Raw genomic sequence first — 12,893 nt, 5'->3', positions numbered from 1 at the left:
TGTATATCATGTTTCTTATGGGTTCACACCACTATTCCTTTATTATTGATTTTAATATGAATTAGTTTATTGATCTCTATTCCAGTTCATTTCAGAATTCCATTTGTGTTTTATTCCCTTGTGTGTCATATAATTTCATCCAGAATATAAAAGTATTAGAATTAAAGTGTATTATTATCTATTGTACTGTATAGTACTATACATAATAGTTATCCATTTGGTGTAATATTCCCTATATCCTGTATAAACCATTGCAAAGCTGTGTAACAAAATATCCGACCAAAAAAATATTGTAATGAATGTGGCATTGATATTAGTTCAACTACAAAATGCATCCTCCACTGTTTGGAATATCTGTAGAATTAATTTGTGTAATTTACATTCATATAATTCAGTCTATATTGATATGTTACATGGTTTATACCAGGTTAATGCTTCATGAGCATCTTATCTGTAATGGTGGTCAAAATTGTAAAGAATTAATTTGACCAGTATTATGGGTAATGTGCTGGTGACGCATTAGTCTACTAATGAAATCCTATCATATCCTATGTAGAAATAATTCATTTGAATGGGACTTTAACGACATAATTCTGCATCCAATATAGGAAAGTAATGGATGCCCAATTTAGCAAATAAAAAATGAACGTACGCCTATGTAAATTTTTAGTAGTACTTTGGGTACAGTTTGGGGGAGAGGGGTTAATTGCTGGTAACACAGTTTTGTTACTTTTCGTGTACATGTTTAATAAAATGTAGACTGTTACAAAGTTTAATGTGTAATAAAGATAAATTATTCCTCCACTAAGATTGAACAAAATCTGCAAATTACAAAAGATAATTATGTTCTCCAATTGTAACTGCTTCCAAATAATAAAAAAAATCTATATATGCAGTATTCACATAATAAACTGCTAACCTGTTCCAGAAGTCTCTCCTGAATTAATGGTTTAACTTCAAGTTCTACTGCCACTCTTTCCACCAGATTCTAAAGTTCCATATACTGTATCAGCTAGTGTATCTTATATTTTACTTTCACCAGGTACATGTTTTTCATGGGATTTTTTAGCTGTGTGGTTCCCATTGAGGCTCATGATGGCAAGGTGGGGGGCTTACTAAACACTACTATGCTCTCCTGTACTCTACCCTGTTCATGTTCTGTGAATACTTTCACATAGTGTTGCTAAACCAGAACACAGAAACTAGTAAATTATAAATATTGTGGCATCTTCCCATAATAAATTCCCTACCATCTGCTTAGTTGGAAAGGCTCTCAGTAACTTACGGTAAGAGAATTTCAGAAAATGTGAAACTTTTCTGGTAAACACAGTCATTGCCTGAAGCATTATGACTATAGATGTTAGGCTGCTATAAGATTTATTGGATGGGTGAAAAGTTTAAATTTAATTTTCCTTTGGCATATTCTCACAAAGTAATTGCATGTATCTTAGTCGCAAAGTTTGTGGTCATTTCCTCATCCGGCTCATTTAATTGCTTTTATTTTGGGAGCCATGTCCCTGTGCTGTATCCTATATTAAAATATCAGTTCAAATGGGAACAGTCATGTGTCAGTTAAAAATTCACTCTGTTGAGTACCTGAGCATGCAACTTAGGATTTGCTTTCTAAAAGCATCTGTGTGGGTAAACTTTAATTTCACAAAAGTTCATTGGAAGTGAACACAAGTCAGAAATTAATTTTGACATGATTTTTTGAAAACATTCTGCATTATTTATGCGGCTCAGACCTTATGAGTAATCTTTTTCATTGAAACATGAAGTTGGTATATCTGTGCATTTCTCCATTATGACCACCAATGGCCTTTTAAACTAACATTTCTGAAAAGAAGATAAAGTGTGAGATCCAGAAATAATTATGCACTCAGAAAACTGAGTCATGCAGATAATCTGCACCGCTTTACATCTTCAAAGTGTTGTAGTAATACTAACTACACTGCATATTCTGTCTGTTTGATCAGATGTGTGTAATTGTAGCAGCTGCAACTAATCAGGATACAGTTATTTATATGCATGATTAGTTTAGTGAAAATGTTTCCAAACCTTATTATTCTTGAATGGTGAAAAGTTCAAATTTCCTGATTAATCACATGATTTCTTGCTCAATGATAAACCGAGATTTTTTCTTCTATGAGAGTTTTTTGTTCTGCCACTTTCCAATATCCTGTTGTATCGCTGCCAGCAACTGGTTTCATCCTTTACTACAAATCCTCTTGGACTCCTTGAATCAGACTGAGTTCCTCCCCTCTAGCTGAGCTTTCACCTACTTATGTTTGCAAGAGAATGCTCCCAACATTACAATTGGATTATCTATGGGCTTGTCTATACGAGACGGCTATGTGCACTCAGGGCCGGCGTATCCATTTAGGCGGCCTAGGCAATCGCCTAGGGTGCCAGGATTATTGGGGGGTGGCATTTTGCCAGGAGGGGGCTGCAGGCAGCTCCGGTGGATCTGCCACAGTTGTGCCTGCGGAGGGTCCCCTGGTCCCACGGCTCCAGTGGAGCTGCCGCAGGCATTCCTGCGGACGTCCGCTGCTCCCGTGGCTCCGGTGGACTTCCCGCAGGCACATCTGCAGCAGCTCCAGCGGAGCCGCGGACCGGTGGACCCTCTCCGTAGGCACGACTGCGGCAGGTCCATCGGAGCCGCGGGACCAACGCGCGGGGCAGTGAAATGGCCATGCGCCTAGGGCACTAAAAACACTAGCACCGATCCTGTGTGCACTGAAGGGGCAATGTGAATTCTAAAGTGCACCCTGATGGCACACACTCACTAGTGTCTGTTAATGTAGTTCTAAACAGTACTAAACTATTAGCTACTGCTAATGGGGTACTTAACTACACAATTCTATGTTAACATGCATTAGGGAATTCTAATGTGTGCCAGCAGGGTCTATATGGATCAGTTAGTGTGCAACTTGTTGGTGCACTTTAGAATTCACATCTCTCTATCACTCATTGCTGCACCATGTAGAGGAATCCCAAGTCTCATATTATGAGGGCTTTATGAAGGTCTTCCTGAGACAACCCTTAACACATTAATTCTTAGCCTTGGATCTCTTTAGTTTCTCCTCTTTTGAAGACAGAAAAAACCTCCAACTCTCCTCTGTGGACAGCCCACTACACTTAAATCTACCAAACCATTTCAATTTCAGCTCCCCAAGCTGTATTTTTGACTGACAGGGTCTTTAATTACTTGAAGCTAGCCAGGCATTTTTGCTTCATTCCCCAGCTGCTGCTTTTGGCACAACTTGTTATTGCAGTATTTCACTTCTGGCTAGTATCCTCCTTACTGCTGGTGTCATCTGGGCTTTGGCTTCTCCTGAACTCAATGATAAGAGCATAGATAGAATACACTCTGCAGTAGTTCCCACAGTAGGACTTAGCACTGTCTCATTATGCTTGTGTTTCTTAGTAAAACAATAGTGTTACATATACTATGGTGGTATAGAGTATAATAAAGATTTCATTGCCACTTGAATATGCATAACTACTTCATTCACAAATGAAGAGAGTCCAGAATAACCTATGTTGATCTATTTTACAAAAAAAATATTGGGTAAAATATACGTATCCAACAATTAATAGACCTGAAAAAATTGTGTTCTGCTCATGGACAGCTTCAATTCAATAATACACAGGTGTGGGAATTAATTAAATTAATTAAAAACAATTAAGGGCACATAGCTACAACTTCTGTTATTCTCTTGATGAAAGTGGGATCACTATACATAATGCATACTCTTTATCACAGAGCGTGTACTCAAAGTGTTTGTTTGGGATATATTTGTCATATGTGAGATTAGAAGAAAAATAATCATAGTTCAACAAATTTGCTAAAGAAAATTGGAGGAAACTCAATCTCTATACCTGAAATGAAAAACAACTTCTAGGGTAAATTGTTTAGGAGCCTTAAGTTTGATTGTCTTAAGGGTGGAATCTACTCTGTGCTCACTATGCACAAAGGTAATGATATATTACTTTGGATAAATGTTTCTCAGCCAATGGGTTGCAACCTCCTTGAGGAGGAGGGATCACAAAAGGCAATCAGAATGTGGGGGAAGGACATAAGGCACTGAAAATTTTATCACAGTCTAAAATAAAGAAAATCTCACTCCCACATTCTCCCCAATCCCTTACCCTGCAAGGTCAATTATCCACTATCAGATTCTTGAAAAACACACACATACAAGTAGAGTTAAATAAGTTTATAATTGTTGTCATTGGTACATTTTTACTCTTACTTGTATAGTAAAAGTAAGAGGGCTGCAAAAAAAGTGATTTCAAATAAGGGATAACCAATCTGAGGGACACCACTTTAGATTGTTAGTTCTTCCTGTAGTGTCGTAGATTTTAAGAACACAAGAGGGCATTTCACCCTTAACTGTGGATGCCTTTGTGTTCATTGCTTCTTGTAACAAGTTTAACATTTTAATTTAATTTGATTGCATGATTATAAAACATTATGCTTCTACTATTCTTCATTTGTGTGTGCTAATCTATGCAAGGCACCTTCTGTCAAATGGGTCAGGACCTCTTGCTAGGTGAAAGTGATTAGTCAAATCTGCAGAACTCTTTCATTATCAGTATTCATACAGTTATACTGGACATTTAGTATTTTTCCATTTCGGAGATTTTGCCTGGCACAATAGCTCTCTTTATCTGAAGAACTCAATGGTTTTGTATTAAAAGGTGGGTACACAAGATAAATATTTGGGCACTATATGTTACTCAAGTATTAACACTCAAAGGACAGATTAGTCGACCCAAAAGAGAGAGAGTGAGAAGTGTGAAGTTCTGTAATGGAATCTAAAGTTTTTATGGTGGCAAGTATTCTGAATGTGTGGCAAAATTATAATTTTTATGATTTAATAAAAACATTATATTTTGCAACACATTCAGAACATTTGCCACAATAAAACCTTTACATTCCATTATGAAAACTGACACTTCCTAGTACCTCTCTTCTGTTTCCTCCAAAGCAGGGAATAACAGGATGCGAAAAGAGTCCCCACAGTGCAAATTGCATTGAGTCGAACAGACTTGAATACCACTTATTCTCTTTCAGAATGAGTAAACCATTTTGAAGGATCAGGCCATTGTTTACATTATTCAATCAAACCCTGAACCAAACCCAAATGGAGCCTCTTGAGGTTGGAAAAAACATGTAATGATTCTTTCAAAACACATTTTATACAATTTATGATCCATATTTTGCAATTCGTTGGTCTCTCTGGAAATATAAGCCTAATCTGACTGCAGTCTCCAGCCTTGTTGTACACATTGGTTTCAGACAATTCTAACTACTGTTAAAGTAACAATGCATCTGCCCTTTGGGTGTGAATCTGAATTGAGCCAGTGCTTTGAACCTTATTAAATTTACCCACATTTACTATAGCAAGAATGGTTGGTATGAATGAGGAAATAGTTTAAAACTAATAGAATGTGCTTTGAATACTAAAGGTGTAATCACAGCCACTTTTATATTTCTCTCCTAAAATCTCAGTCATTACAGTTCTAGATGGACCACAAATAGCAATCATGGATTATAAATGGAATAAAATATTATTTGAAAGAATCATTAAATGTTTTCCCAACTAGGGAAATGCTTTCTAGATGAAATTGCTATAAAATAGGTGGGCAATAGGTTGAAAAAACTACTCAGAGTAATCATCAGTGGTTCACTGTCAAACTGGAAGGATGTATCTAGTAGGGTCCTATAGGGATCTGTCCTGTGTCTGGTACTACAGTATTCAACACTTGAATTAATGCCTTGGATAATGGAACGGAGATAATGCTTATAAAATTGTGGATGATACAAAGATGAGAAGGATTGCAAGCATTTTGCAGGACAAGATTAGAATTCAAAATGACTTTGACAAATTGGAGAATTGCTTTGAAATCAACAAGGTGAAATTCAGTAAAGACAAGTGTAAAGTACTAAAGTTAAGTAGGAGAAATTAAATGCACAACTAGAAAATGGGTAATATCCGGCTAGATGGTAGTACTACTGAAAAAAGGATCTGGGGATTAGAGTGGATCACAAATTGAATATTAGCCAACAGTGTAATGCAGTGTCGAAAAAGACTAATGCCATTCTGAGGAGTATTCATAAGAGTGGTGTATGTAAGGCAAGGGAGTTCATAGCCCCATTCAACTCAGCACTGATGAAGCCTCAGCTGAAGTACTGTGTCCATTTCTGGGCGCCACACTTTAAAAAAGAAGTGAACAAATTCAAGGGAGTCCAGAGAAGAGCAACAGAATTATATACAAAAAAAATGGAAAATGTGAGCTGTGAAGAAAAGTTAAAAAAACTGCACAAATTTAGTCTTGAGAAAAGAAAATGGGGGGACATGATAACAGTTCTCAAATATGTTAAGGTCTGTTATAAGAAGGACAGTGATCAATTGTTTTCTATGTCTACTGAAGGTAAGACAAGAACTAATGGGATTAATCTGCATCAAGGGAGATTTTGTTAGATAGTCAGAAAATCTTTCTATTAGGGTAGTTACGAAGTGGAATGGGTTACCAAAGGAGGTTGTGGAATTACCATCACTGGATGATTTTACGAACAGGATAGACAAACATCTGTCACGATGGTGTTAGGTATACATGGTACGCATTTAGCGTGGGTGACTAGATGACCTATCAAGGCCCCCTCCAGCCCTATATTTTGATGATTTTGTGATTGTGTAAGGTTCACACTGGAAATAAGGAAGGAGATGTCCCTTTCTCCAATAGGGAGCAAAGGTTTTGGATGAGGTTGATTATGACTTTTAAAAATCCCATTACTTCTGTACTATCTAAAACCAACGTAAAAATGGCAATTTAAAATATTTGAAAAATGTCAAGCTCTTTAATTAGTATTAACACATACACTCCTATGCATCTGTTTTAAATGCCTTTACATACAGGATAATTCAGAAGAGGTTCTAATTGCAAATGATATTAACGAATACATATGAAAGTCACAAAGGCCATGGTTAATTTGAAACAATGAATATTATGTTTTTAATTAGGGCATTTAATTGCCTCCCACATGCAAGAACACAACTTTGCAGCTGGTTGAAAATATAGAGTATTCATATCAAACACAAATGAATCTCTTTAAAATGATGTAATTAAAGAATAAGAAGTTGGAAAAGCCAGGAAATACATAGTAAAGGTTCCTCAAATGATTTAAACCCTGACTTGTATTCTTGTGCATTTTCCTCCTATTGGATAATACAGGTAACTTAAATATCATAACAACTTTAGAAATTCTCCATGGAATTGACTGTATATGAAGAGTCATGCATTCCACACAGTGCTTATGCCTATCTCTTCTCCATAGTCTTCACCACAGTGAAAGTGGTACTCTAATGTGCATAGATAGCATGTGTCTAAGTGATGTGAGGTCATTATGTCGAGTGTTTGGGGTAAAGGTTCATATCTGCCCTATGTCTATCAACATTTCAACAGGAAGGTGATTTAGGGAGATACAGTGGAATGTCTGGTATATACATAAAGAACGTATTGGAATGGTGAACAGAAGAAGATGTTGTCTGAAGACTGATGGTTCTGTGCAGAGAAGACTGCGTCTTATCTAGGATATAATACAATATGCTGTGATCATTGGCTGATAGCAGGAGCATGCGGAGTGGGGTGCCTCAGGTCACCATCCTGAATATTAAACTAAATGTGAGGTTCTTGATTTGTGGTTTGTGTGCCTTCCAATGTGGTGAGTATGCTTTTTAAATTTTTTTAATCTCTCTTGCTGATAATGTTCCTGCAGTTGGCAGTAGGGGTCTACTCTTGGATGGTGTTTGAAGATCTTCAGGTCTGTGGTAGGGACTTTTCTTTAGTGCTGCATTATCTGTGCTACAGTGCTTTGATATGTAAACGTAAAAGGTTTGGTGCAAACTGTCTCATACGGATGTCTTTATTTGCAAGTATAAAAACTACTTTGACTAACTCATATGAATTTCTTCAGTAGCAATATTTGACTTTTGCAAATGACCTAATGATAAACCCAGTGACTGCAGCCATTTGTCAGGGTTATGCAGAGCTTGACATGTTTGAATTACCTCCCTTTAACAATTCCTCCATCATGAGACTTCATTGTGGCCTAGACAAACCTGATGATAGTGCCTTTGTCCCAGGCCTGCGGGAAGAAAGACAAGATGCAAGGGACATTTGGTTTAATTAGGCCACAACTTAATTAACTTCTCTGGGAACTATTGGTGATAACTCATATGATGCAGGATGTGAGTTTTTCATTGACTGTTTTCACCTGGTCTATAGCTCCCATACTTCCCATTGCTGGGACACCATTGCCTTCCCCTTAGAACAGGCTTAAGGAGCTAGAGGAAAGGAATTGTCTACTTGTTATACCAGGCATTAGGAACCCCAGCCCTGTTCCTTGTGTTCTTTAAGAGATGATTTCCCCAATTCTGTTTTATCAGATTCCCTGTGAAATGAGTACCTGCACTGAACTGCTGCCACAAGAGATCTTCACCACCCTGCTCTTGCCCCTCTAACCACTTGCCTGTTCCTGGCAAAGAAGAAACCTTCACTGAGAGGAAAACATGTGTGTTTACTAGGTGCCTATCTTTTCCACTGCTACTTTGCATAACTCTGTTATGATCCTGGGGTGATTTCACCCAGTCCTCTCTGGGACCTTACTGGTCACCCTGGAGGCTTCTGGGGACCTCTAAACCTACAGGGAACTCTTACACACCCATGTATAACCACAAGAGGCTTCTTTGGTGCCTTCTTGTAGCTACTGACTGGGGTGTGAGACAGACCTTAGGCTGGAGGGACAGGATTTATATACCCTTTCCAAATTTTCAAGAGCCAATGGCTTCCCTGAGCCTCACAGGCATTCCCATCCCTTTTGGCCACTCAAATATCAGGGGAGATGAACTCTTCAAGGGGCCACTACCCATTTTTTTCCTGCTAATCCAAAGATCCCCACCTTTTGAAGTGCATTTTAGCCATTTGGATCCTATATGCACAACATGACAGTGAATATAACTTTTACTCCATAAAAATGATTTATTATTTGTCAGTGCAAAAATTTAGCTGTATCCAGTTCTACAATAGGGTAGGGAAAAGTGTGTGAAATATAGAATACCACTTCCTGTGTAGTTCATGGAATTGGGTACATGCATTTTGGTATGTGAGATACATATTTCCATTGCAATTGTTAAGATTGGTTAAAATTGTTTTGTAAATATATATTTTTTGAATTACCACCTGCTATTTCATTCTGTGACTTGGCAGTACTGGTGGCTGTGTTTCTAGACTATCTCTGGACTTTGGAAATTCTCTCATTTCAAGTTAATGCCATCAAGTGCTTAAATGAACTAAAACATGTCATTTAAAAATCACATTGGATCCCTCCAGTTTAGTATGAAAGGGATTACCTAGCAACAGTCACTCAGGAATATCAAGATACTCTGAGGATGAAATTGTTAGCAAATTAGTTATCCTTTTATTTTTGAGAGGACATATTTTGTTTACATACGAAATGATGGCAGTAGCAGGAGCTTATGAAAAAGAAAAGCAAGTGTGAAATCTCAGATGGGGGGATAGAGGTATGTAAACAATTCTACAGTAATTATGTATAATTAAGCTATTAAGAACATATGAGCAGGTAAAAGGAAAAAGATACAAACAGTAAGCTTTACTTATTACTATCCTTTTGCAGATTTTCTACTTGGGTGAAACCATATTAATGCCTTGCATCATACATACTGCAGGTGCACGTCTATCAGTCATTCCTGCTCTTGTGGACTTAACAACACAAGTGAACCACAACAAAAAAAATATTCTCAGTAAAATCTTCAATGACAGGGTACACTTGTGATTAGAAACACATATAAAATGTGCACAATACTGTAACTATCTGTGGGGAAAGAAGACGGATGGTCATGGATCAGATCACGCCAGTTTGTGGTAGCTCAGTAATCCAATGCTTTTTCTGGTGGCTGCCATCTTGTGCTGTAGAATGTAAACTTTACTTAAAGGGGCATGCACCTTCACAGGTCCTGAAAGGGTTAATGAGAGACTGAGAGGCTAGTTATATTATCTGGCTGCATCTGGAGAGTGGACCAGGCTTAATTAGAGATGAAGCCCAGCTGGTGAGGAGCTGGCTAGTAATTATAAAATCAGAAAGTTTACAGCAGAAGGGGACTGCAGGGAGAGCATCAGCGGTCACTTTCTGGGATTAGAGAGAAGGAAGACCCAGGAGAGAGCAAGCCCTTTATACTCACCTGAGTAGAGGAAGCTGGCAAACAGACATGATTAACATAGAACAGCCACCAGAATGAATCAGGATCTGTTGGGAAAGCCATGACAAAAGGACAGGAACTGGAACCCCAGGGAGAGTACCCTGAGAGGCATTTAATTGAGAGATACACAAGGTCAGGGCCAAGGAGGTCAAAAGTGGGTTTAGTTTATATTCCTTTGATAGAATTTTCTTAGAGGATTTTAATGGAGGGCCCTAAAGGTCCTGGCCCTGAAACAAGGGTGGATGTAGAGATGTTATATGTAGGAGAAGCACAGGGAAACAGCAACAAGGAGTGGAACTGAGTAGACCTTTGCTGATTGCTATAGGTTTCTTGAGTTGAAACCTGGTGTAGATGGAGGGCCAGCTTCCCCATCAACTACTGATGGTGGCATGAAGCCCCTGCAAAGGGGATAAGGACCCAGGAGAACCCTGAGAAACAGGTGAGAGGACCATAGGGCCCAGGGTCGGAGACAAAGACCTTTAAGTGAGGAATTTTGGGTTATTTGTTGGACTCTGTTACCCTGGAATGAGTGGATTAAATTGTGACCTGGCTGGAGAGCCAAGTTACAGGAAGAAAGACTGCCATAGAATGAAAACAAGGGTTGTAGGAAGCTACTACGCTGTGCCTGACCACAAGGAGGTGCTCTAGTAATGAGTAGATTCTTTCTTAGGGTGGAAGAAAGTTTCTGGGCCATATGTCTTCAAGGAGAACTTTCCAAATGGGAACAGATTATCAGCCAATGCAATGCTGACTTTCTGACCCTGAAATAGCAGCTCTGAGAGGTGTGAATCTTTCTTTCAGCGCAGTGTTAATTTTGTAGTCTAACAATAATAATTTAAATGTCACATTATTAAATATTTAACTGCTTATAAAGCATTCAAAAAGGAGTGGAGAGCATATCATTAAGACATGCATATAGTGCTGTGACTTGTTTCATTTTGCAGTCATCACTGGGTGGAGTTTTTTTTCCCAACTAAGATGTGTTAAAAAAGCTCTGAAAAAGGAGGCTACTTCTTAAAATAACATAATTCTAGAAATTCATCTTTGGTTTGTGTTAGGGCAAGTGATCTTAAAGTGAAACTTAATTGGGAAATCTTCCAGTGTCAGCCCTTTTAAAGAAATAATAAGAACTGTTTCTGTAAGTTTTGTTCTAGCCCATCATCACAGGTGCTAATGCTGAACATTAGTCTCCTAAAACTAAATATTAAGAATTGTGCAGTCATGTAACTCCCATGAATGTTAACAGAAATCTCTACTTACAATATGCTGAATGTATCCACTGTTTTCTGTTGCAGGGTGAATTCATGATTCACCATTTTTCTAGGCTGATTTCAGTGTACTCAAAATATCAGACTTCTTCTTGATGTGCAAACTTTTCCACATGATAAGCTTTAACATTTTGAACTATAAGATAGCTACACAAACAGATACATAAACAGTGCTTTCACATTGTACATGTTGGATTTTTTAATACATTCAGAAGAGTGACCTTAATCTCTTGTAAATATCAGCTTCCCATTTTCAAACTTTCCATTATAAATTTTTAGCAAAGTGTTTCTCTGCCAATTGCAAGGAGAGCTCTGTTTAGTTGACTGCCTTGCAGAAGTGCCTAACCAGTCACTGGTGAAAGACACTGAAGGCATACAAAGCTTATAACAAATATTATAGCTCTCTGTCTAGGTAATAGACTGAAATTGTTTAATATTATATTGTACACCTATCTCAGATATTAAGCTTGTATGTTTTATATCTAAGTAAAACCTAGAGGATCTTTAGTTAAATTAAGGGTATGATGACACTGGAAAAGCAAACATAGATGCTCCAGTTTCAAAGCTACTGTTGACTTAATGAAATTCACTTCTGGATTTAAAAGTTGTAATTCCTGTTTTTCTCAGTGGAGCTCTACCTGTTGATGGTAGCAGTGAGCTTTATCCTCATTTTCCATTTTAATAAGATGTTTTCATAGCAACTACAGAAACAGAAAGAACAGAGATGTTGATGGTTCATTCAAATTTGCTACAAAGGGGAAAAGACTCATATTACGTATGCAGAGTGGATTTGAGACGCATGGTCAAAATGGTTATATATCTTGGTTTCCAATTGAAATGTTCCCTACTGAGATACTCCCAAGCTCGAAATGCATATTGCGTCCAAATCAGACACAATAAAAGCAGGTGTCTTGCCTCTACAAACAACTTCTTTGGATCTTTCTGTGAATAATTGATTCACATGAAAGTATACATGGTGGGCTCAAAGATCAGCCTTTCAGAACAATAAGCAGGAAAGCAAAGCTACTCTGAAAATGAAGCAACTAAGTACTTAGGGAGAGAGACCTCGAGAGGTCTATCTTAAAATAGGAAAGTTGCATATCAAACAATAAACTTCAGATGAGAACACTCTGGTAAATAAATGCCTTTTGCTACAGAATAAGTATTTGTGGAGTAGCTTGGCCCAGATCCACAAAAGTATTTAGGCTCCTAACTTCTTTTTGGGTCCTTATGACTAGAACAATCATGGTCTTATACATTATGTCCTTATACACAAGCACAGGAAAGGCACATATTTTTCTGATGCTGAAATGTAAAAAGACACCCCCAAATTTCCCTG

Source organism: Gopherus flavomarginatus, chromosome 2 (assembly GCF_025201925.1).
Source record: "Gopherus flavomarginatus isolate rGopFla2 chromosome 2, rGopFla2.mat.asm, whole genome shotgun sequence".
Classification (NCBI taxonomy): domain Eukaryota; kingdom Metazoa; phylum Chordata; order Testudines; family Testudinidae; genus Gopherus; species Gopherus flavomarginatus.
Note: the sequence above shows the minus strand (reverse complement) of the source record.